At 57.0% G+C, this 23,947-nt stretch overlaps 1 protein-coding gene across 1 annotated transcript in view; it reads right to left on the bottom strand.

Annotated features, from left to right (window-relative positions):
• Positions 1-23,947, bottom strand: part of LOC129813250 (mitogen-activated protein kinase kinase kinase kinase 5-like) — a 168,282-nt gene that overhangs the window by 98,336 nt on the left and 45,999 nt on the right. The gene's annotated exons all lie outside the window — the stretch shown is intronic.

The raw sequence follows: 23,947 nt of genomic DNA, 5'->3' as shown, positions 1-23,947 counted from the left end.
AGAGAGACGGGAGAGAGTAGAGAGAGACGGGAGAGAGACGGGAGAGACGGGAGAGAGACGGGAGAGAGACGGGAGAGAGACGGGAGAGAGTAGAGAGAGACGGGAGAGAGCAGAGAGAGACGGGAGAGAGCAGAGAGAGACGGGAGAGAGACGGGAGAGAGACGGGAGAGAGTAGAGAGAGACGGGAGAGAGTAGAGGGAGACGGGAGAGAGTAGAGGGAGACGGGAGAGAGTAGAGAGAGACGGGAGAGAGTAGAGAGAGACGGGAGAGAGTAGAGAGAGACGGGAGAGAGTAGAGAGAGACGGGAGAGTAGAGAGAGACGGAAGAGAGTAGAGAGACGGAAGAGAGCAGAGAGAGACGGAAGAGAGCAGAGAGAGACGGAAGAGAGCAGAGAGAGACGGGAGAGAGACGGGAGAGAGACGGGAGAGAGACGGGAGAGAGTAGAGAGAGACGGGAGAGAGTAGAGGGAGACGGGAGAGAGTAGAGAGAGACGGGAGAGAGTAGAGAGAGACGGGAGAGAGTAGAGAGAGACGGGAGAGAGACGGGAGAGAGACGGGAGAGAGACGGGAGAGAGACGGGAGAGAGACGGGAGAGAGACGGGAGAGAGTAGAGAGAGACGGGAGAGAGTAGAGAGAGACGGGAGAGAGTAGAGAGAGACGGGAGAGAGACGGGAGAGAGACGGGAGAGAGACGGGAGAGAGACGGGAGAGAGACGGGAGAGAGACGGGAGAGAGACGGGAGAGAGTAGAGAGAGACGGGAGAGAGTAGAGAGAGACGGGAGAGAGACGGGAGAGAGTAGAGAGAGACGGGAGAGAGACGGGAGAGAGACGGGAGAGAGACGGGAGAGAGTAGAGAGAGACGGGAGAGAGACGGGAGAGAGACGGGAGAGAGACGGGAGAGAGACGGGAGAGAGACGGGAGAGAGACGGGAGAGAGTAGAGAGTAGAGAGAGTAGAGAGAGACTAGAGAGACGGGAGAGAGTAGAGAGAGACGGGAGAGAGTAGAGAGAGACGGGAGAGAGTAGAGAGAGACGGGAGAAAGTAGAGAGAGACGGGAGAGAGACGGGAGAGAGACGGGAGAGAGACGGGAGAGAGACGGGAGAGAGACGGGAGAGAGACGGGAGAGACGGGAGAGAGTAGAGAGAGACGGGAGAGAGTAGAGAGAGACGGAAGAGAGTAGAGAGAGACGGGAGAGAGTAGAGAGAGACGGGAGAGAGTAGAGAGTAGAGAGAGACGGGAGAGAGACGGGAGAGAGACGGGAGAGAGTAGAGAGAGACGGGAGAGAGTAGAGAGAGACGGGAGAGAGTAGAGAGAGACGGGAGAGAGTAGAGAGAGACGGCAGAGAGTAGAGAGAGTAGAGAGAGACGGGAGAGAGACGGGAGAGAGACGGGAGAGAGACGGGAGAGAGACGGGAGAGAGACGGGAGAGAGTAGAGAGAGTAGAGAGAGACTAGAGAGACGGGAGAGAGTAGAGAGAGACGGGAGAGAGTAGAGAGAGACGGGAGAGAGTAGAGAGAGACGGGAGAGAGACGGGAGAGAGACGGGAGAGAGACGGGAGACAGTAGAGAGAGACGGGAGAGACGGGAGAGAGTAGAGAGAGACGGGAGAGAGTAGAGAGAGACGGGAGAGAGTAGAGAGAGACGGGAGAGAGACGGGAGAGAGTAGAGAGAGACGGGAGAGAGCAGAGAGAGAGACGGGAGAGAGCAGAGAGAGACGGGAGAGAGCAGAGAGAGACGGGAGAGGGCAGAGAGAGACGGGAGAGAGCAGAGAGAGACGGGAGAGGGTAGAGAGAGACGGGAGAGGGTAGAGAGAGACGGGAGAGGGTAGAGAGAGACGGGAGAGGGTAGAGAGAGACGGGAGAGAGTAGAGAGAGACGGGAGAGAGTAGAGAGAGACGGGAGAGAGTAGAGAGAGACGGGAGAGAGTAGAGAGAGACGGGAGAGAGTAGAGAGAGACGGGAGAGAGTAGAGAGAGACGGGAGAGAGTAGAGAGAGACGGGAGAGAGACGGGAGAGAGACGGGAGAGAGACGGGAGAGAGACGGGAGAGAGACGGGAGAGAGTAGAGAGAGACGGGAGAGAGCAGAGAGAGAGACGGGAGAGAGCAGAGAGAGACGGGAGAGGGCAGAGAGAGACGGGAGAGGGTAGAGAGAGACGGGAGAGGGTAGAGAGACGGGAGAGGGTAGAGAGAGACGGGAGAGAGTAGAGAGAGACGGGAGAGAGTAGAGAGAGACGGGAGAGAGTAGAGAGAGACGGGAGAGAGTAGAGAGAGACGGAAGAGAGTAGAGAGAGACGGGAGAGAGTAGAGAGAGACGGGAGAGAGTAGAGAGTAGAGAGAGACGGGAGAGAGACGGGAGAGAGTAGAGAGAGACGGGAGAGAGTAGAGAGAGACGGGAGATAGTAGAGAGAGACGGGAGAGAGTAGAGAGAGTAGAGAGAGACGGGAGAGAGACGGGAGAGAGACGGGAGAGAGACGGGAGAGAGTAGAGAGAGTAGAGAGAGACTAGAGAGAGTAGAGAGAGACTAGAGAGACGGGAGAGAGTAGAGAGAGACGGGAGAGAGTAGAGAGAGACGGGAGAGAGACGGGAGAGAGCAGAGAGACGGGAGAGAGCAGAGAGAGACGGGAGAGAGCAGAGAGAGACGGGAGAGGGTAGAGAGACGGGAGAGGGTAGAGAGAGACGGGAGAGAGCAGAGAGAGACGGGAGAGGGTAGAGAGAGACGGGAGAGGGTAGAGAGACGGGAGAGGGTAGAGAGAGACGGGAGAGGGTAGAGAGAGACGGGAGAGAGCAGAGAGAGACGGGAGAGAGAAGAGAGAGACGGGAGAGAGCAGAGAGAGAGACGGGAGAGAGCAGAGAGAGACGGGAGAGAGCAGAGAGAGACGGGAGAGAGCAGAGAGAGACGGGAGAGGGCATAGAGAGACGGGAGAGGGTAGAGAGACGGGAGAGGGCAGAGAGAGACGGGAGAGAGCAGAGAGAGACGGGAGAGAGCAGAGAGAGACGGGAGAGAGCAGAGAGAGACGGGAGAGAGCAGAGAGAGACGGGAGAGAGCAGAGAGAGACGGGAGAGAGCAGAGAGAGACGGGAGAGAGCAGAGAGAGACGGGAGAGAGCAGAGAGAGACGGGAGAGAGCAGAGAGAGACGGGAGAGAGCAGAGAGAGACGGGAGAGAGCAGAGAGAGACGGGAGAGAGCAGAGAGAGACGGGAGAGAGCAGAGAGAGACGGGAGAGAGCAGAGAGAGACGGGAGAGAGCAGAGAGAGACGGGAGAGAGCAGAGAGAGACGGGAGAGAGCAGAGAGAGACGGGAGAGAGCAGAGAGAGACGGGAGAGAGCAGAGAGAGACGGGAGAGAGCAGAGAGAGACGGGAGAGAGCAGAGAGAGACGGGAGAGAGCAGAGAGAGACGGGAGAGAGCAGAGAGAGACGGGAGAGAGCAGAGAGAGACGGGAGAGAGCAGAGAGAGACGGGAGAGAGCAGAGAGAGACGGCAGAGAGCAGAGAGAGACGGGAGAGAGCAGAGAGAGACGGGAGAGAGCAGAGAGAGACGGGAGAGAGCAGAGAGAGACGGGAGAGAGCAGAGAGAGACGGGAGAGAGCAGAGAGAGACGGGAGAGAGCAGAGAGAGACGGGAGAGAGCAGAGAGAGACGGGAGAGAGCAGAGAGACGGGAGAGAGCAGAGAGAGACGGCAGAGAGTAGAGAGAGAGACGGGAGAGAGCAGAGAGACGGGAGAGAGCAGAGAGACGGGAGAGAGTAGAGAGAGACGGGAGAGTAGAGAGACGGAAGAGAGTAGAGAGTAGAGAGAGACGGAAGAGAGTAGAGAGAGACGGGAGAGAGACGGGAGAGAGACGGGAGAGAGACGGGAGAGAGACGGGAGAGAGTAGAGAGAGACGGGAGAGAGTAGAGAGAGACGGGAGAGAGTAGAGGGAGACGGGAGAGAGTAGAGAGAGACGGGAGAGAGTAGAGAGAGACGGGAGAGAGTAGAGAGAGACGGGAGAGAGTAGAGAGAGACGGGAGAGAGACGGGAGAGAGACGGGAGAGAGACGGGAGAGAGACGGGAGAGAGACGGGAGAGAGACGGGAGAGAGTAGAGAGAGACGGGAGAGAGTAGAGAGTAGAGAGAGACGGGAGAGAGACGGGAGAGAGTAGAGAGAGACGGGAGAGAGTAGAGAGAGACGGGAGAGAGTAGAGAGAGACGGGAGAGAGTAGAGAGAGACGGGAGAGAGTAGAGAGAGTAGAGAGAGACGGGAGAGAGACGGGAGAGAGACGGGAGAGAGACGGGAGAGAGACGGGAGAGAGACGGGAGAGAGTAGAGAGAGTAGAGAGAGACTAGAGAGAGTAGAGAGAGACTAGAGAGACGGGAGAGAGTAGAGAGAGACGGGAGAGAGACGGGAGAGAGACGGGAGAGAGACGGGAGAGAGTAGAGAGAGACGGGAGAGAGTAGAGAGAGACGGGAGAGAGTAGAGAGAGACGGGAGAGAGTAGAGAGAGACGGGAGAGAGTAGAGAGAGACGGGAGAGAGTAGAGAGAGACGGGAGAGAGTAGAGAGAGACGGGAGAGAGACGGGAGAGAGACGGGAGAGAGACGGGAGAGAGACGGGAGAGAGACGGGAGAGAGACGGGAGAGAGACGGGAGAGAGTAGAGAGAGACGGGAGAGAGTAGAGAGAGACGGGAGAGAGTAGAGAGAGACGGGAGAGAGACGGGAGAGAGCAGAGAGAGAGACGGGAGAGAGCAGAGAGAGAGACGGGAGAGAGCAGAGAGACGGGAGAGAGCAGAGAGAGACGGGAGAGAGCAGAGAGAGACGGGAGAGGGTAGAGAGAGACGGGAGAGGGTAGAGAGACGGGAGAGGGCAGAGAGAGACGGGAGAGGGTAGAGAGAGACGGGAGAGAGCAGAGAGAGACGGGAGAGAGAAGAGAGAGACGGGAGAGAGCAGAGAGAGAGACGGGAGAGAGCAGAGAGACGGGAGAGAGCAGAGAGAGACGGGAGAGAGCAGAGAGAGACGGGAGAGGGTAGAGAGAGACGGGAGAGGGTAGAGAGACGGGAGAGGGCAGAGAGAGACGGGAGAGAGCAGAGAGAGACGGGAGAGAGCAGAGAGAGACGGGAAAGAGCAGAGAGAGACGGGAGAGAGCAGAGAGAGACGGGAGAGAGCAGAGAGAGACGGGAGAGAGCAGAGAGAGACGGGAGAGAGCAGAGAGAGACGGGAGAGAGCAGAGAGAGACGGGAGAGAGCAGAGAGAGACGGGAGAGAGCAGAGAGAGACGGGAGAGAGCAGAGAGAGACGGGAGAGAGCAGAGAGAGACGGGAGAGAGCAGAGAGAGACGGGAGAGAGCAGAGAGAGACGGGAGAGAGCAGAGAGAGACGGGAGAGAGCAGAGAGAGACGGGAGAGAGCAGAGAGAGACGGGAGAGAGCAGAGAGAGACGGGAGAGAGCAGAGAGAGACGGGAGAGAGCAGAGAGAGACGGCAGAGAGCAGAGAGAGACGGGAGAGAGCAGAGAGAGACGGGAGAGAGCAGAGAGAGACGGGAGAGAGCAGAGAGAGACGGGAGAGAGCAGAGAGAGACGGGAGAGAGCAGAGAGAGACGGGAGAGAGCAGAGAGAGACGGGAGAGAGCAGAGAGAGACGGGAGAGAGCAGAGAGAGACGGGAGAGAGCAGAGAGACGGGAGAGAGCAGAGAGAGACGGCAGAGAGTAGAGAGAGAGACGGGAGAGAGCAGAGAGAGACGGGAGAGAGCAGAGAGAGACGGGAGAGAGCAGAGAGAGACGGGAGAGAGCAGAGAGAGACGGGAGAGAGCAGAGAGAGACGGGAGAGAGCAGAGAGAGACGGGAGAGAGCAGAGAGAGACGGGAGAGAGCAGAGAGAGACGGGAGAGAGCAGAGAGAGACGGGAGAGAGCAGAGAGACGGGAGAGAGTAGAGAGAGACGGGAGAGTAGAGAGAGACGGAAGAGAGTAGAGAGTAGAGAGAGACGGAAGAGAGTAGAGGGAGACGGGAGAGAGACGGGAGAGAGACGGGAGAGAGACGGGAGAGAGACGGGAGAGAGACGGGAGAGAGTAGAGAGAGACGGGAGAGAGTAGAGAGAGACGGGAGAGAGTAGAGGGAGACGGGAGAGAGTAGAGAGAGACGGGAGAGAGTAGAGAGAGACGGGAGAGAGTAGAGAGAGACGGGAGAGAGTAGAGAGAGACGGGAGAGAGACGGGAGAGAGACGGGAGAGAGACGGGAGAGAGACGGGAGAGAGACGGGAGAGAGACGGGAGAGAGTAGAGAGAGACGGGAGAGAGTAGAGAGAGACGGGAGAGAGTAGAGAGAGACGGGAGAGAGACGGGAGAGAGTAGAGAGACGGGAGAGAGTAGAGAGAGACGGGAGAGAGACGGGAGAGAGACGGGAGAGAGACGGGAGAGAGACGGGAGAGAGACGGGAGAGAGACGGGAGAGAGTAGAGAGAGACCGGAGAGAGTAGAGAGAGACGGGAGAGAGACGGGAGAGAGACGGGAGAGAGTAGAGAGAGACGGGAGAGAGTAGAGAGAGACGGGAGAGAGTAGAGAGAGACGGGAGAGAGACGGGAGAGAGACGGGAGAGAGACGGGAGAGAGACGGGAGAGAGACGGGAGAGACGGGAGAGAGACGGGAGAGAGACGGGAGAGAGTAGAGAGAGACGGGAGAGAGTAGAGAGAGACGGGAGAGAGTAGAGAGAGACGGGAGAGAGACGGGAGAGAGACGGGAGAGAGCAGAGAGAGACGGGAGAGAGCAGAGAGAGACGGGAGAGAGCAGAGAGAGACGGGAGAGAGCAGAGAGAGACGGGAGAGAGCAGAGAGAGACGGGAGAGAGCAGAGAGAGACGGGAGAGAGCAGAGAGAGACGGGAGAGAGCAGAGAGAGACGGGAGAGAGCAGAGAGAGACGGGAGAGAGCAGAGAGAGACGGGAGAGAGCAGAGAGAGACGGCAGAGAGCAGAGAGAGACGGGAGAGAGCAGAGAGAGACGGGAGAGAGCAGAGAGAGACGGGAGAGAGCAGAGAGAGACGGGAGAGAGCAGAGAGAGACGGGAGAGAGCAGAGAGAGACGGGAGAGAGCAGAGAGAGACGGGAGAGAGCAGAGAGAGACGGGAGAGAGCAGAGAGAGACGGGAGAGAGCAGAGAGAGACGGGAGAGAGCAGAGAGAGACGGGAGAGAGCAGAGAGAGACGGCAGAGAGTAGAGAGAGAGACGGGAGAGAGTAGAGAGAGACGGGAGAGAGCAGAGAGAGACGGGAGAGAGCAGAGAGAGACGGGAGAGAGCAGAGAGAGACGGGAGAGAGCAGAGAGAGACGGGAGAGAGCAGAGAGAGACGGGAGAGAGCAGAGAGAGACGGGAGAGAGCAGAGAGACGGGAGAGAGTAGAGAGAGACGGGAGAGTAGAGAGACGGAAGAGAGTAGAGAGTAGAGAGAGACGGAAGAGAGTAGAGAGAGACGGGAGAGAGACGGGAGAGAGACGGGAGAGAGACGGGAGAGAGACGGGAGAGAGTAGAGAGAGACGGGAGAGAGTAGAGAGAGACGGGAGAGAGTAGAGGGAGACGGGAGAGAGTAGAGAGAGACGGGAGAGAGTAGAGAGAGACGGGAGAGAGTAGAGAGAGACGGGAGAGAGTAGAGAGAGACGGGAGAGAGTAGAGAGAGACGGGAGAGAGTAGAGAGAGACGGGAGAGAGTAGAGAGAGACGGGAAAGAGACGGGAGAGAGACGGGAGAGAGACGGGAGAGAGACGGGAGAGAGACGGGAGAGAGTAGAGAGAGACGGGAGAGAGTAGAGAGAGACGGGAGAGAGTAGAGAGAGACGGGAGAGAGACGGGAGAGAGTAGAGAGACGGGAGAGAGTAGAGAGAGACGGGAGAGAGTAGAGAGAGACGGGAGAGAGACGGGAGAGAGACGGGAGAGAGACGGGAGAGAGACGGGAGAGAGACGGGAGAGAGACGGGAGAGAGACGGGAGAGAGTAGAGAGAGACGGGAGAGAGTAGAGAGAGACGGGAGAGAGACGGGAGAGAGACGGGAGAGAGTAGAGAGAGACGGGAGAGAGTAGAGAGAGACGGGAGAGAGTAGAGAGAGACGGGAGAGAGCAGAGAGAGACGGGAGAGAGCAGAGAGAGACGGGAGAGAGCAGAGAGAGACGGGAGAGAGCAGAGAGAGACGGGAGAGAGCAGAGAGAGACGGCAGAGAGTAGAGAGAGAGACGGGAGAGAGCAGAGAGAGACGGGAGAGAGCAGAGAGAGACGGGAGAGAGCAGAGAGAGACGGGAGAGAGCAGAGAGAGACGGGAGAGAGCAGAGAGAGACGGGAGAGAGCAGAGAGAGACGGGAGAGAGCAGAGAGAGACGGGAGAGAGCAGAGAGAGACGGGAGAGAGCAGAGAGAGACGGGAGAGAGCAGAGAGAGACGGGAGAGAGCAGAGAGACGGGAGAGAGTAGAGAGAGACGGGAGAGTAGAGAGACGGAAGAGAGTAGAGAGTAGAGAGAGACGGAAGAGAGTAGAGAGAGACGGGAGAGAGACGGGAGAGAGACGGGAGAGAGACGGGAGAGAGACGGGAGAGAGACGGGAGAGAGTAGAGAGAGACGGGAGAGAGTAGAGAGAGACGGGAGAGAGTAGAGGGAGACGGGAGAGAGTAGAGAGAGACGGGAGAGAGTAGAGAGAGACGGGAGAGAGTAGAGAGAGACGGGAGAGAGTAGAGAGAGACGGGAGAGAGTAGAGAGAGACGGGAGAGAGACGGGAGAGAGACGGGAGAGAGACGGGAGAGAGACGGGAGAGAGACGGGAGAGAGTAGAGAGAGACGGGAGAGAGTAGAGAGAGACGGGAGAGAGTAGAGAGAGACGGGAGAGAGACGGGAGAGAGACGGGAGAGAGTAGAGAGACGGGAGAGAGTAGAGAGAGACGGGAGAGAGACGGGAGAGAGACGGGAGAGAGTAGAGAGAGTAGAGAGAGTAGAGAGAGACTAGAGAGACGGGAGAGAGTAGAGAGAGACTAGAGAGACGGGAGAGAGTAGAGAGAGACGGGAGAGAGACGGGAGAGAGACGGGAGAGAGACGGGAGAGAGACGGGAGAGAGACGGGAGAGAGTAGAGAGAGTAGAGAGAGTAGAGAGAGTAGAGAGAGACTAGAGAGACGGGAGAGAGTAGAGAGAGACGGGAGAGAGTAGAGAGAGACGGGAGAGAGTAGAGAGAGACGGGAGAGAGTAGAGAGAGACGGGAGAGAGTAGAGAGAGACGGGAGAGAGTAGAGAGAGACGGGAGAGAGTAGAGAGAGACGGGAGAGAGTAGAGAGAGACGGGAGAGAGTAGAGAGAGACGGGAGAGAGTAGAGAGAGACGGGAGAGAGACGGGAGAGAGACGGGAGAGAGACGGGAGAGAGACGGGAGAGAGTAGAGAGAGACGGGAGAGAGTAGAGAGAGACGGGAGAGAGTAGAGAGAGACGGGAGAGAGACGGGAGAGAGTAGAGAGAGACGGGAGAGAGTAGAGAGAGACGGGAGAGAGACGGGAGAGAGACGGGAGAGAGACGGGAGAGAGACGGGAGAGAGACGGGAGAGAGACGGGAGAGAGACGGGAGAGAGACGGGAGAGAGACGGGAGAGACGGGAGAGAGTAGAGAGAGACGGGAGAGAGACGGGAGAGAGACGGGAGAGAGTAGAGAGAGACGGGAGAGAGTAGAGAGAGACGGGAGAGAGACGGGAGAGAGTAGAGAGAGACGGGAGAGAGACGGGAGAGAGACGGGAGAGAGTAGAGAGAGTAGAGAGAGTAGAGAGAGACTAGAGAGACGGGAGAGAGTAGAGAGAGACGGGAGAGAGACGGGAGAGAGACGGGAGAGAGACGGGAGAGAGACGGGAGAGAGACGGGAGAGAGTAGAGAGAGTAGAGAGAGACTAGAGAGACGGGAGAGAGTAGAGAGAGAGTAGAGAGAGACGGGAGAGAGACGGGAGAGAGACGGGAGAGAGACGGGAGAGAGACGGGAGAGAGACGGGAGAGAGTAGAGAGAGACGGGAGAGAGTAGAGAGAGACGGGAGAGAGTAGAGAGAGACGGGAGAGAGACGGGAGAGAGACGGGAGAGAGACGGGAGAGAGACGGGAGAGAGACGGGAGAGAGACGGGAGAGAGACGGGAGAGAGACGGGAGAGAGACGGGAGAGAGTAGAGAGAGACGGGAGAGAGTAGAGAGAGACGGGAGAGAGTAGAGAGAGACGGGAGAGAGTAGAGAGAGAGTAGAGAGAGACGGCAGAGAGTAGAGAGAGACGGCAGAGAGTAGAGAGAGAGACGGCAGAGAGTAGAGAGAGAGACGGGAGAGAGCAGAGAGAGACGGGAGAGAGCAGAGAGAGACGGGAGAGAGCAGAGAGAGACGGGAGAGAGCAGAGAGAGACGGGAGAGAGCAGAGAGAGACGGGAGAGAGACGGGAGAGAGACGGGAGAGAGACGGGAGAGAGACGGGAGAGAGACGGGAGAGAGACGGGAGAGAGTAGAGAGAGACGGGAGAGAGTAGAGAGAGACGGGAGAGAGTAGAGAGAGACGGGAGAGAGTAGAGAGAGACGGGAGAGAGACGGGAGAGAGACGGGAGAGAGTAGAGAGAGACGGGAGAGAGACGGGAGAGAGACGGGAGAGAGTAGAGAGAGTAGAGAGAGACTAGAGAGACGGGAGAGAGTAGAGAGAGACGGGAGAGAGACGGGAGAGAGACGGGAGAGAGACGGGAGAGAGACGGGAGAGAGTAGAGAGAGTAGAGAGAGTAGAGAGAGACTAGAGAGACGGGAGAGAGTAGAGAGAGACGGGAGAGAGTAGAGAGAGACGGGAGAGAGTAGAGAGAGACGGGAGAGTAGAGAGAGACGGGAGAGAGTAGAGAGAGACGGGAGAGAGTAGAGAGAGACGGGAGAGAGACGGGAGAGAGACGGGAGAGAGACGGGAGAGAGACGGGAGAGAGACGGGAGAGAGTAGAGAGAGACGGGAGAGAGTAGAGAGAGACGGGAGAGAGTAGAGAGAGACGGGAGAGAGACGGGAGAGAGTAGAGAGACGGGAGAGAGTAGAGAGAGACGGGAGAGAGTAGAGCGAGACGGGAGAGAGACGGGAGAGAGACGGGAGAGAGACGGGAGAGAGACGGGAGAGACGGGAGAGAGTAGAGAGAGACGGGAGAGAGACGGGAGAGAGACGGGAGAGAGTAGAGAGAGACGGGAGAGAGTAGAGAGAGACGGGAGAGAGTAGAGAGAGACGGGAGAGAGTAGAGAGAGACGGGAGAGAGTAGAGAGAGACGGGAGAGAGACGGGAGAGAGTAGAGTAGAGAGAGTAGAGAGAGACTAGAGAGACGGGAGAGAGTAGAGAGAGACGGGAGAGAGACGGGAGAGAGACGGGAGAGAGACGGGAGAGAGTAGAGAGAGTAGAGAGAGTAGAGAGAGTAGAGAGAGTAGAGAGAGACTAGAGAGACGGGAGAGAGTAGAGAGAGACGGGAGAGAGTAGAGAGAGACGGGAGAGAGACGGGAGAGAGACGGGAGAGAGACGGGAGAGAGACGGGAGAGAGTAGAGAGAGACGGGAGAGAGTAGAGAGAGACGGGAGAGAGTAGAGAGAGACGGGAGAGAGACGGGAGAGAGACGGGAGAGAGACGGGAGAGAGACGGGAGAGAGACGGGAGAGAGTAGAGAGAGACGGCAGAGAGTAGAGAGAGAGACGGCAGAGAGTAGAGAGAGAGACGGGAGAGAGCAGAGAGAGACGGGAGAGAGCAGAGAGAGACGGGAGAGAGCAGAGAGAGACGGGAGTGAGCAGAGAGAGACGGGAGAGAGCAGAGAGAGACGGGAGAGAGCAGAGAGAGACGGGAGAGAGCAGAGAGAGACGGGAGAGAGCAGAGAGAGACGGGAGAGAGCAGAGAGAGACGGGAGAGAGTAGAGAGAGACGGGAGAGAGTAGAGAGAGACGGGAGAGAGTAGAGAGAGACGGGAGAGGGTAGAGAGAGACGGGAGAGGTTAGAGAGAGACGGGAGAGAGTAGAGAGAGACGGGAGAGAGTAGAGAGAGACGGGAGAGAGTAGAGAGAGACGGGAGAGAGTAGAGAGAGACGGGAGAGAGTAGAGAGAGACGGGAGAGAGTAGAGAGAGACGGGAGAGGGTAGAGAGAGACGGGAGAGGTTAGAGAGAGACGGGAGAGAGTAGAGAGAGACGGGAGAGAGTAGAGAGAGACGGGAGAGAGTAGAGAGAGACGGGAGAGAGTAGAGAGAGACGGGAGAGAGTAGAGAGAGACGGGAGAGAGTAGAGAGAGAGTAGAGAGAGACGGGAGAGAGTAGAGAGAGACGGGAGAGAGTAGAGAGAGACGGGAGAGAGTAGAGAGAGACGGGAGAGAGTAGAGAGAGACGGGAGAGAGTAGAGAGAGACGGGAGAGAGCAGAGAGAGACGGGAGAGAGCAGAGAGAGACGGGAGAGAGCAGAGAGAGACGGGAGAGAGCAGAGAGAGACGGGAGAGAGCAGAGAGAGACGGGAGAGAGCAGAGAGAGACGGGAGAGAGACGGGAGAGAGTAGAGGGAGACGGGAGTAGAGAGAGACGGGAGAGAGTAGAGAGAGACGGGAGAGAGTAGAGAGAGACGGGAGAGAGTAGAGAGAGACGGGAGAGAGCAGAGAGAGACGGGAGAGAGCAGAGAGAGACGGGAGAGAGTAGAGAGAGACGGGAGAGAGTAGAGGGAGACGGGAGAGAGTAGAGAGAGACGGGAGAGAGTAGAGAGAGACGGGAGAGAGCAGAGAGAGACGGGAGAGAGCAGAGAGAGACGGGAGAGAGCAGAGAGAGACGGGAGAGAGCAGAGAGAGACGGGAGAGAGCAGAGAGAGACGGGAGAGAGCAGAGAGAGACGGGAGAGAGCAGAGAGAGACGGGAGAGAGCAGAGAGAGACGGGAGAGAGACGGGAGAGAGACGGGAGAGAGTAGAGAGAGACGGGAGAGAGTAGAGAGAGACGGGAGAGAGCAGAGAGAGACGGGAGAGAGCAGAGAGAGACGGGAGAGAGACGGGAGAGAGTAGAGGGAGACGGGAGTAGAGAGAGACGGGAGAGAGTAGAGAGAGACGGGAGAGAGTAGAGAGAGACGGGAGAGAGCAGAGAGAGACGGGAGAGAGTAGAGAGAGACGGGAGAGAGTAGAGAGAGACGGGAGAGAGTAGAGGGAGACGGGAGAGAGTAGAGAGAGACGGGAGAGAGTAGAGAGAGACGGGAGAGAGTAGAGAGAGACGGGAGAGAGCAGAGAGAGACGGGAGAGAGCAGAGAGAGACGGGAGAGAGCAGAGAGAGACGGGAGAGAGCAGAGAGAGACGGGAGAGAGCAGAGAGAGACGGGAGAGAGCAGAGAGAGACGGGAGAGAGCAGAGAGAGACGGGAGAGAGCAGAGAGAGACGGGAGAGAGACGGGAGAGAGACGGGAGAGAGTAGAGAGAGACGGGAGAGAGTAGAGGGAGACGGGAGTAGAGAGAGACGGGAGAGAGTAGAGAGAGACGGGAGAGAGTAGAGAGAGACGGGAGAGAGACGGGAGAGAGACGGGAGTAGAGAGAGACGGGAGAGAGTAGAGAGAGACGGGAGAGAGTAGAGGGAGACGGGAGAGAGTAGAGAGAGACGGGAGAGAGACGGGAGAGAGACGGGAGAGAGACGGGAGAGAGACGGGAGAGAGACGGGAGAGAGACGGGAGAGAGACGGGAGAGAGTAGAGAGAGACGGGAGAGAGTAGAGAGAGACGGGAGAGAGACGGGAGAGAGACGGGAGAGAGACGGGAGAGAGACGGGAGAGAGACGGGAGAGAGACGGGAGAGAGACGGGAGAGAGACGGGAGAGAGTAGAGAGAGACGGGAGAGAGTAGAGAGAGACGGGAGAGAGACGGGAGAGAGACGGGAGAGAGACGGGAGAGAGACGGGAGAGAGTAGAGAGAGTAGAGAGAGACGGGAGAGAGTAGAGAGAGACGGGAGAGAGTAGAGAGAGACGGGAGAGAGTAGAGAGAGACGGGAGAGAGTAGAGAGAGTAGAGAGAGTAGAGAGAGACTAGAGAGACGGGAGAGAGACGGGAGAGAGACGGGAGAGAGACGGGAGAGAGACGGGAGAGAGACGGGAGAGAGACGGGAGAGAGTAGAGAGAGTAGAGAGAGACTAGAGAGACGGGAGAGAGTAGAGAGAGACGGGAGAGAGTAGAGAGAGACGGGAGAGAGTAGAGAGAGACGGGAGAGAGTAGAGAGAGACGGGAGAGAGACGGGAGAGAGACGGGAGAGAGACGGGAGAGAGACGGGAGAGAGACGGGAGAGAGACGGGAGAGAGTAGAGAGAGACGGGAGAGAGTAGAGAGAGACGGGAGAGAGTAGAGAGAGACGGGAGAGAGTAGAGAGAGACGGGAGAGAGTAGAGAGAGACGGGAGAGAGTAGAGAGAGACGGGAGAGAGTAGAGAGAGACGGGAGAGAGTAGAGAGAGACGGGAGAGAGTAGAGAGAGACGGGAGAGAGTAGAGAGAGACGGGAGAGGGACGGGAGAGAGACGGGAGAGAGACGGGAGAGAGACGGGAGAGAGACGGGAGAGAGTAGAGAGAGACGGGAGAGTAGAGAGAGACGGGAGAGAGTAGAGAGAGACGGGAGAGAGTAGAGAGAGACGGGAGAGAGTAGAGAGAGTAGAGAGAGTAGAGAGAGACTAGAGAGACGGGAGAGAGTAGAGAGAGACGGGAGAGAGTAGAGAGAGTAGAGAGAGACGGGAGAGAGTAGAGAGAGACGGGAGAGAGTAGAGAGAGACGGGAGAGAGTAGAGAGAGACGGGAGAGAGTAGAGAGAGACGGGAGAGAGTAGAGAGAGACGGGAGAGAGAGTAGAGAGAGACGGGAGAGAGTAGAGAGAGACGGGAGAGAGTAGAGAGAGACGGGAGAGGGACGGGAGAGAGACGGGAGAGAGACGGGAGAGAGTAGAGAGAGACGGGAGAGAGTAGAGAGAGACGGGAGAGAGTAGAGAGAGACGGGAGAGAGTAGAGAGAGACGGGAGAGAGTAGAGAGAGTAGAGAGAGTAGAGAGAGACTAGAGAGACGGGAGAGAGTAGAGAGAGACGGGAGAGAGACGGGAGAGGGTAGAGAGAGTAGAGAGAGTAGAGAGAGTAGAGAGAGACTAGAGAGACGGGAGAGAGTAGAGAGAGACGGGAGAGAGTAGAGAGAGACGGGAGAGAGTAGAGAGAGACGGGAGAGAGACGGGAGAGAGACGGGAGAGAGACGGGAGAGAGTAGAGAGAGACGGGAGAGAGTAGAGAGAGACGGGAGAGAGACGGGAGAGAGACGGGAGAGAGACGGGAGAGAGACGGGAGAGAGACGGGAGAGAGACGGGAGAGAGACGGGAGAGAGACGGGAGAGAGACGGGAGAGAGCAGAGAGAGCAGAGAGAGACGGGAGAGAGCAGAGAGAGCAGAGAGAGACGGGAGAGAGCAGAGAGAGACGGGAGAGAGCAGAGAGAGACGGGAGAGAGCAGAGAGAGACGGGAGAGAGCAGAGAGAGACGGGAGAGAGCAGAGAGAGACGGGAGAGAGCAGAGAGAGACGGGAGAGAGCAGAGAGAGACGGGAGAGAGCAGAGAGAGACGGGAGAGAGCAGAGAGAGACGGGAGAGAGCAGAGAGAGACGGGAGAGAGCAGAGAGAGACGGGAGAGAGCAGAGAGAGACGGGAGAGAGCAGAGAGAGAGACGGCAGAGAGCAGAGAGAGAGACGGGAGAGAGCAGAGAGAGACGGCAGAGAGCAGAGAGAGACGGGAGAGAGCAGAGAGAGACGGGAGAGAGCAGAGAGAGACGGGAGAGAGCAGAGAGAGACGGGAGAGAGCAGAGAGAGACGGGAGAGAGCAGAGAGAGACGGGAGAGAGCAGAGAGAGACGGGAGAGAGCAGAGAGAGACGGGAGAGAGCAGAGAGAGACGGGAGAGAGCAGAGAGAGACGGGAGAGAGCAGAGAGAGACGGGAGAGAGCAGAGAGAGACGGGAGAGAGCAGAGAGAGACGGGAGAGAGCAGAGAGAGACGGGAGAGAGCAGAGAGAGACGGGAGAGTAGAGAGAGACGGAAGAGAGTAGAGAGAGACGGGAGAGAGTAGAGGGAGACGGGAGAGAGTAGAGGGAGACGGGAGAGAGTAGAGGGAGACGGGAGAGAGTAGAGGGAGACGGGAGAGAGACGGGAGAGAGACGGGAGAGAGACGGGAGAGAGACGGGAGAGAGACGGGAGAGAGTAGAGAGAGACGGGAGAAAAACGGGAGAGAGACGGGAGAGAGACGGGAGAGAGTAGAGAGAGACGGGAGAGAGTAGAGAGAGACGGGAGAGAGTAGAGAGAGACGGGAGAGAGTAGAGAGAGACGGGAGAGAGACGGGAGAGAGACGGGAGAGAGACGGGAGAGAGTAGAGAGAGTAGAGAGAGACTAGAGAGAGACTAGAGAGACGGGAGAGAGTAGAGAGAGACGGGAGAAAGTAGAGAGAGACGGGAGAGAGTAGAGAGAGACGGGAGAGAGTAGAGAGAGACGGGAGAGAGTAGAGAGAGACGGGAGAGAGACGGGAGAGAGAGTAGAGAGAGACGGGAGAGAGTAGAGAGAGACGGGAGAGAGTAGAGAGAGACGGGAGAGAGTAGAGAGAGACGGGAGAGAGTAGAGAGAGACGGGAGAGAGACGGGAGAGAGACGGGAGAGAGACGGGAGAGAGTAGAGAGAGACGGGAGAGAGTAGAGAGAGACGGGAGAGACGGGAGAGAGTAGAGAGAGACGGGAGAGACTAGAGAGACGGGAGAGAGTAGAGAGAGACGGGAGAGAGACGGGAGAGAGACGGGAGAGAGACGGGAGAGGGTAGAGAGAGTAGAGAGAGTAGAGAGAGTAGAGAGAGACTAGAGAGACGGGAGAGAGTAGAGAGAGACGGGAGAGAGTAGAGAGAGACGGGAGAGAGTAGAGAGAGACGGGAGAGAGACGGGAGAGAGACGGGAGAGAGACGGGAGAGAGACGGGAGAGAGACGGGAGAGAGACGGGAGAGAGACGGGAGAGAGACGGGAGAGAGACGGGGGAGAGAAGGGAGAGAGTAGAGAGAGACGGGAGAGAGCAGAGAGAGACGGGAGAGAGCAGAGAGAGACGGGAGAGAGCAGAGAGAGACGGGAGAGAGCAGAGAGAGACGGGAGAGAGCAGAGAGAGACGGGAGAGAGCAGAGAGAGACGGGAGAGAGCAGAGAGAGACGGGAGAGAGCAGAGAGAGACGGGAGAGAGCAGAGAGAGACGGGAGAGAGCAGAGAGAGAAGAGAGAGACTGCAGAGAGCAGAGAGAGAGACGGGAGAGAGCAGAGAGAGACGGCAGAGAGCAGAGAGAGACGGCAGAGAGCAGAGAGAGACGGGAGAGAGCAGAGAGAGACGGGAGAGAGCAGAGAGAGACGGGAGAGAGCAGAGAGAGACGGGAGAGAGCAGAGAGAGACGGGAGAGAGCAGAGAGAGACGGGAGAGAGCAGAGAGAGACGGGAGAGAGCAGAGAGAGACGGGAGAGAGCAGAGAGAGACGGGAGAGAGCAGAGAGAGACGGGAGAGAGCAGAGAGAGACGGGAGAGAGCAGAGAGAGACGGGAGAGAGCAGAGAGAGACGGGAGAGAGCAGAGAGAGACGGGAGAAAGTAGAGAGAGACGGGAGAGAGTAGAGAGAGACGGGAGAGAGTAGAGAGAGACGGGAGAGAGTAGAGAGAGACGGGAGAGAGACGGGAGAGAGACGGGAGAGAGAGTAGAGAGAGACGGGAGAGAGTAGAGAGAGACGGGAGAGAGTAGAGAGAGACGGGAGAGAGTAGAGAGAGACGGGAGAGAGTAGAGAGAGACGGGAGAGAGACGGGAGAGAGACGGGAGAGAGACGGGAGAGAGACGGGAGAGAGACGGGAGAGAGTAGAGAGAGACGGGAGAGAGTAGAGAGAGACGGGAGAGACGGGAGAGAGTAGAGAGAGACGGGAGAGACTAGAGAGACGGGAGAGAGTAGAGAGAGACGGGAGAGAGACGGGAGAGAGACGGGAGAGAGACGGGAGAGGGTAGAGAGAGTAGAGAGAGTAGAGAGAGACTAGAGAGACGGGAGAGAGTAGAGAGAGACGGGAGAGAGTAGAGAGAGACGGGAGAGAGTAGAGAGAGACGGGAGAGAGACGGGAGAGAGACGGGAGAGAGACGGGAGAGAGACGGGAGAGAGACGGGAGAGAGACGGGAGAGAGTAGAGAGAGACGGGAGAGAGTAGAGAGAGACGGGAGAGAGTAGAGAGAGACGGGAGAGAGACGGGAGAGAGCAGAGAGAGACGGGAGAGAGCAGAGAGAGACGGGAGAGAGCAGAGAGAGACGGGAGAGAGCAGAGAGAGACGGGAGAGAGCAGAGAGAGACGGGAGAGAGCAGAGAGAGACGGGAGAGAGCAGAGAGAGACGGGAGAGAGCAGAGAGAGACGGGAGAGAGCAGAGAGAGAAGAGAGAGACTGCAGAGAGCAGAGAGAGAGACGGGAGAGAGCAGAGAGAGAGACGGGAGAGAGCAGAGAGAGACGGCAGAGAGCAGAGAGAGACGGCAGAGAGCAGAGAGAGACGGGAGAGAGCAGAGAGAGACGGGAGAGAGCAGAGAGAGACGGGAGAGAGCAGAGAGAGACGGGAGAGAGCAGAGAGAGACGGGAGAGAGCAGAGAGAGACGGGAGAGAGCAGAGAGAGACGGGAGAGAGCAGAGAGAGACGGGAGAGAGCAGAGAGAGACGGGAGAGAGCAGAGAGAGACGGGAGAGAGCAGAGAGAGACGGGAGAGAGCAGAGAGAGACGGGAGAGAGCAGAGAGAGACGGGAGAGAGCAGAGAGAGACGGGAGAGAGCAGAGAGAGACGGGAGAGTAGAGAGAGACGGAAGAGAGTAGAGAGAGACGGAAGAGAGTAGAGAGAGACGGGAGAGAGTAGAGGGAGACGGGAGAGAGTAGAGGGAGACGGGAGAGAGTAGAGAGAGACGGGAGAGAGACGGGAGAGAGACGGGAGAGAGACGGGAGAGAGACGGGAGAGAGACGGGAGAGAGACGGGAGAGAGTAGAGAGACGGGAGAGAGACGGGAGAGAGACGGGAGAGAGACGGGAGAGAGTAGAGAGAGACGGGAGAGAGTAGAGAGAGACGGGAGAGAGTAGAGAGAGACGGGAGAGAGTAGAGAGAGACGGGAGAGAGACGGGAGAGAGACGGGAGAGAGTAGAGAGAGTAGAGAGAGACTAGAGAGAGACTAGAGAGACGGGAGAGAGTAGAGAGAGACGGGAGAGAGTAGAGAGAGACGGGAGAGAGTAGAGAGAGACGGGAGAGAGTAGAGAGAGACGGGAGAGAGACGGGAGAGAGAGTAGAGAGAGACGGGAGAGAGTAGAGAGAGACGGGAGAGAGTAGAGAGAGACGGGAGAGAGTAGAGAGAGACGGGAGAGAGTAGAGAGACGGGAGAGAGTAGAGAGAGACGGGAGAGAGTAGAGAGAGACGGGAGAGAGACGGGAGAGAGTAGAGAGAGACGGGAGAGAGTAGAGAGAGACGGCAGAGAGTAGAGAGAGAGACGGGAGAGAGTAGAGAGAGAGTAGAGAGAGTAGAGAGAGAGTAGAGAGAGACGGGAGAGAGTAGACAGAGACGGGAGAGAGTAGACAGAGACGGGAGAGAGTAGAGAGAGACGGGAGAGAGTAGAGAGAGACGGGAGAGAGTAGAGAGAGACGGGAGAGAGACGGGAGAGAGAGTAGAGAGAGACGGGAGAGAGTAGAGAGAGACGGGAGAGAGTAGAGAGAGACGGCAGAGAGTAGAGAGAGAGACGGGAGAGAGTAGAGAGAGACGGGAGAGAGTAGAGAGAGACGGGAGAGAGTAGAGAGAGACGGGAGAGAGACGGGAGAGAGTAGAGAGAGACGGGAGAGAGTAGAGAGAGACGGCAGAGAGTAGAGAGAGAGACGGGAGAGAGTAGAGAGAGAGTAGAGAGAGTAGAGAGAGAGTAGAGAGAGACGGGAGAGAGTAGAGAGAGACGGGAGAGAGCAGAGAGAGACGGGAGAGAGCAGAGAGAGACGGGAGAGAGCAGAGAGAGACGGGAGAGAGCAGAGAGAGACGGGAGAGAGCAGAGAGAGACGGGAGAGAGAAGAGAGAGACGGGAGAGAGAAGAGAGAGACGGGAGAGAGCAGAGAGAGACGGGAGAGAGCAGAGAGAGACGGGAGAGAGCAGAGAGAGACGGGAGAGAGCAGAGAGAGACGGGAGAGAGCAGAGAGAGACGGGAGAGAGCAGAGAGAGACGGGAGAGAGCAGAGAGAGACGGGAGAGAGCAGAGAGAGACGGGAGAGAGCAGAGAGAGACGGGAGAGAGCAGAGAGAGACGGGAGAGAGCAGAGAGAGACGGGAGAGAGCAGAGAGAGACGGGAGAGAGCAGAGAGAGACGGGAGAGAGCAGAGAGAGACGGGAGAGAGCAGAGAGAGACGGGAGAGAGCAGAGAGAGACGGGAGAGAGCAGAGGGAGACGGGAGAGAGTAGAGAGAGACGGCAGAGAGTAGAGAGAGAGACGGGAGAGAGCAGAGAGAGACGGGAGAGAGCAGAGAGAGACGGGAGAGAGCAGAGAGAGACGGGAGAGAGCAGAGAGAGACGGGAGAGAGTAGAGAGAGACGGGAGAGTAGAGAGAGACGGGAGAGAGCAGAGGGAGACGGGAGAGAGTAGAGAGAGACGGCAGAGAGTAGAGAGAGAGACGGGAGAGAGCAGAGAGAGACGGGAGAGAGCAGAGAGAGACGGGAGAGAGCAGAGAGAGACGGGAGAGAGCAGAGAGAGACGGGAGAGAGCAGAGAGAGACGGGAGAGAGCAGAGAGAGACGGGAGAGAGCAGAGAGAGACGGGAGAGAGCAGAGAGAGACGGGAGAGAGCAGAGAGATACGGGAGAGAGCAGAGAGAGACGGGAGAGAGTAGAGGGAGACGGGAGAGTAGAGAGAGACGGGAGAGAGTAGAGAGAGACGGGAGAGAGTAGAGAGAGACGGGAGAGAGTAGAGAGAGACGGGAGAGAGTAGAGAGAGACGGGAGAGAGTAGAGAGAGACGGGAGAGAGTAGAGAGAGACGGGAGAGAGTAGAGAGAGACGGGAGAGAGTAGAGAGAGACGGCAGAGAGTAGAGAGAGACGGCAGAGAGCAGAGAGAGACGGGAGAGAGCAGAGAGAGACGGGAGAGAGCAGAGAGAGACGGGAGAGAGCAGAGAGAGACGGGAGAGAGTAGAGGGAGACGGGAGAGTAGAGAGAGACGGGAGAGAGTAGAGAGAGACGGGAGAGAGTAGAGGGAGACGGGAGAGAGTAGAGGGAGACGGGAGAGAGTAGAGAGAGACGGCAGAGAGTAGAGAGAGAGACGGGAGAGAGCAGAGAGAGACGGGAGAGAGTAGAGAGAGACGGGAGAGAGTAGAGAGAGACGGGAGAGAGACGGGAGAGAGTAGAGAGAGACGGGAGAGTAGAGAGAGACGGGAGAGAGTAGAGGGAGACGGGAGAGAGTAGAGAGAGACGGCAGAGAGCAGAGAGAGAGACGGGAGAGAGCAGAGAGAGACGGGAGAGAGCAGAGAGAGACGGGAGAGAGCAGAGAGAGACGGGAGAGAGCAGAGAGAGACGGGAGAGAGCAGAGAGAGACGGGAGAGAGCAGAGAGAGACGGGAGAGAGTAGAGAGAGACGGGAGAGAGTAGAGGGAGACGGGAGAGAGTAGAGAGAGACGGGAGAGAGTAGAGAGAGACGGGAGAGAGTAGAGAGAGACGGGAGAGAGTAGAGAGAGACGGGAGAGAGTAGAGGGAGACGGGAGAGAGTAGAGAGAGACGGCAGAGAGTAGAGAGAGACGGGAGAGAGCAGAGAGAGACGGGAGAGAGTAGAGAGAGACGGGAGAGAGTAGAGAGAGACGGGAGAGAGTAGAGAGAGACGGGAGAGAGACGGGAGAGAGTAGAGAGAGACGGGAGAGAGTAGAGAGAGAGACGGGAGAGCGCAGAGAGAGACGGGAGAGAGTAGAGAGAGACGGGAGAGAGTAGAGAGAGACGGGAGAGAGTAGAGAGAGACGGGAGAGAGTAGAGGGAGACGGGAGAGAGTAGAGGGAGACGGGAGAGAGTAGAGGGAGACGGGAGAGAGTAGAGGGAGACGGCAGAGAGTAGAGAGAGACGGCAGAGAGCAGAGAGAGACGGGAGAGAGCAGAGAGAGACGGGAGAGAGCAGAGAGAGACGGGAGAGAGCAGAGAGAGACGGGAGAGAGCAGAGAGAGACGGGAGAGAGTAGAGAGAGACGGGAGAGAGTAGAGAGAGACGGGAGAGAGTAGAGAGAGACGGCAGAGAGTAGAGAGAGACGGGAGAGAGTAGAGAGAGACGGCAGAGAGTAGAGAGAGACGGGAGAGAGTAGAGAGAGACGGGAGAGAGTAGAGAGAGACGGGAGAGAGTAGAGAGAGACGGGAGAGAGACGGGAGAGAGTAGAGAGAGACGGGAGAGAGTAGAGAGAGACGGGAGAGAGTAGAGAGAGACGGGAGAGAGTAGAGAGAGACGGCAGAGAGTAGAGAGAGACGGGAGAGAGTAGAGAGAGACGGGAGAGAGTAGAGAGAGACGGGAGAGAGTAGAGGGAGACGGGAGAGAGTAGAGGGAGACGGGAGAGAGTAGAGAGAGACGGGAGAGTAGAGAGAGACGGAAGAGAGTAGAGAGACGGAAGAGAGTAGAGAGAGTAGAGAGACGGAAGAGAGCATGAATTCACATACACTGCGTAGCGCATGCCGACAGATACGAGAATGCATTATAAAAACAGTTGTATTTGTTACGTTCACTACGTAGCCCTTGTGAATCATTGTAGTGTTCCTTTTGACTCCCCCTTATGTCCTACGGGAGCCACCGTACCTGCCTCCTGTTAAGTTGGCTCATTAACATGAGGAGATTTGTAGCTAATACACCCTAGCAGCTTTATAAAGATTTCAGCTAGTCTCTTTCTTTCTACATAACAGTATGCTCTCTTCAACACAGTTCCATGAGTTTCACAGCCATAGCCTGTCTAGGCTATATGGCTCTGATTGAAATCAGCAAAAAGGTAGGCATGAAGTTATTGTTTTCAAATATGCATTATTGTCACTGGCAGCTAAACTCATCATCAACACTAAATAGACAGTTAACTACAACACGTCACAATACAAGACCATAAAATGCACCGTTACGTCTTGTATCAGCTCACTCTCCCAGCATTGCTTCGGGCAGACGCAAAAATCAGAAATCAATATCCTTGATTTCTGATTTGAAGAGCATAGTCGCGGCCTGTCTGTTTACTGTCATTCACTACCGTGCATGCTAATTCCAGCGTGTACACGCGTGTTCAAGTACGTTAAAAAAAAACGCTTTTCGTTTGATTTGGGCTTAAGTGAAGAGGAGAAAGCATTGATTGGTAGATGAGTGAGGGAGAGCAGAAACAGCATTGATTGGTTGATGAGTGAGGAAGTGGAGAGCAGAAACAGCATTGATTGGTTGATGAGTGAGGAAGTGGAGAGCAGAAACAGCATTGATTGGTTGATAAGTGAGGAAGTGGAGAGCAGAAACAGCATTGATTGGTAGATGAGTGAGGAAGTGGAGAGCAGAAACAACATTGATTGGTTGATGAGTGAGGAAGTGGAGAGCAGAAACAGCATTGATTGGTTGATGAGTGAGAAAGTGGAGAGCAAAAACAGCATTGATTGGTAGATGAGTGAGGAAGTGGAGAGCAGAAACAGCAGTGACTGGTTGATGAGTGAGGAAGTGGAGAGCAGAAACAGCATTGATTGGTTGATGAGTGAGGAAGTGGAGAGCAGAAACAGCATTGATTGGTTGATGAGTGAGGAAGTGGAGAGCAGAAACAGCATTGATTGGTTGATAAGTGAGGAAGTGGAGAGCAGAAACAGCATCGATTGGTAGATGAGTGAGGAAGTGGAGAGCAGAAACAGCATCGATTGGTTGATGAGTGAGGAAGTGGAGAGCAGAACCAGCATTGATTGGTAGATGAGTGAGGAAGTGGAGAGCAGAAACAGCATTGATTGGTAGATGAGTGAGGAAGTGGAGAGCAGAAACAGCATTGATTGGTAGATGAGTGAGGAAGTGGAGAGCAGAAACAGCATTGATTGGTAGATGAGTGAGGAAGTGGA

This window comes from Salvelinus fontinalis, chromosome 16 (genome assembly GCF_029448725.1).
Source record: "Salvelinus fontinalis isolate EN_2023a chromosome 16, ASM2944872v1, whole genome shotgun sequence".
Taxonomy (NCBI): domain Eukaryota; kingdom Metazoa; phylum Chordata; class Actinopteri; order Salmoniformes; family Salmonidae; genus Salvelinus; species Salvelinus fontinalis.
Note: the sequence above shows the minus strand (reverse complement) of the source record. Positions and strands in the feature narration are given on the sequence as shown.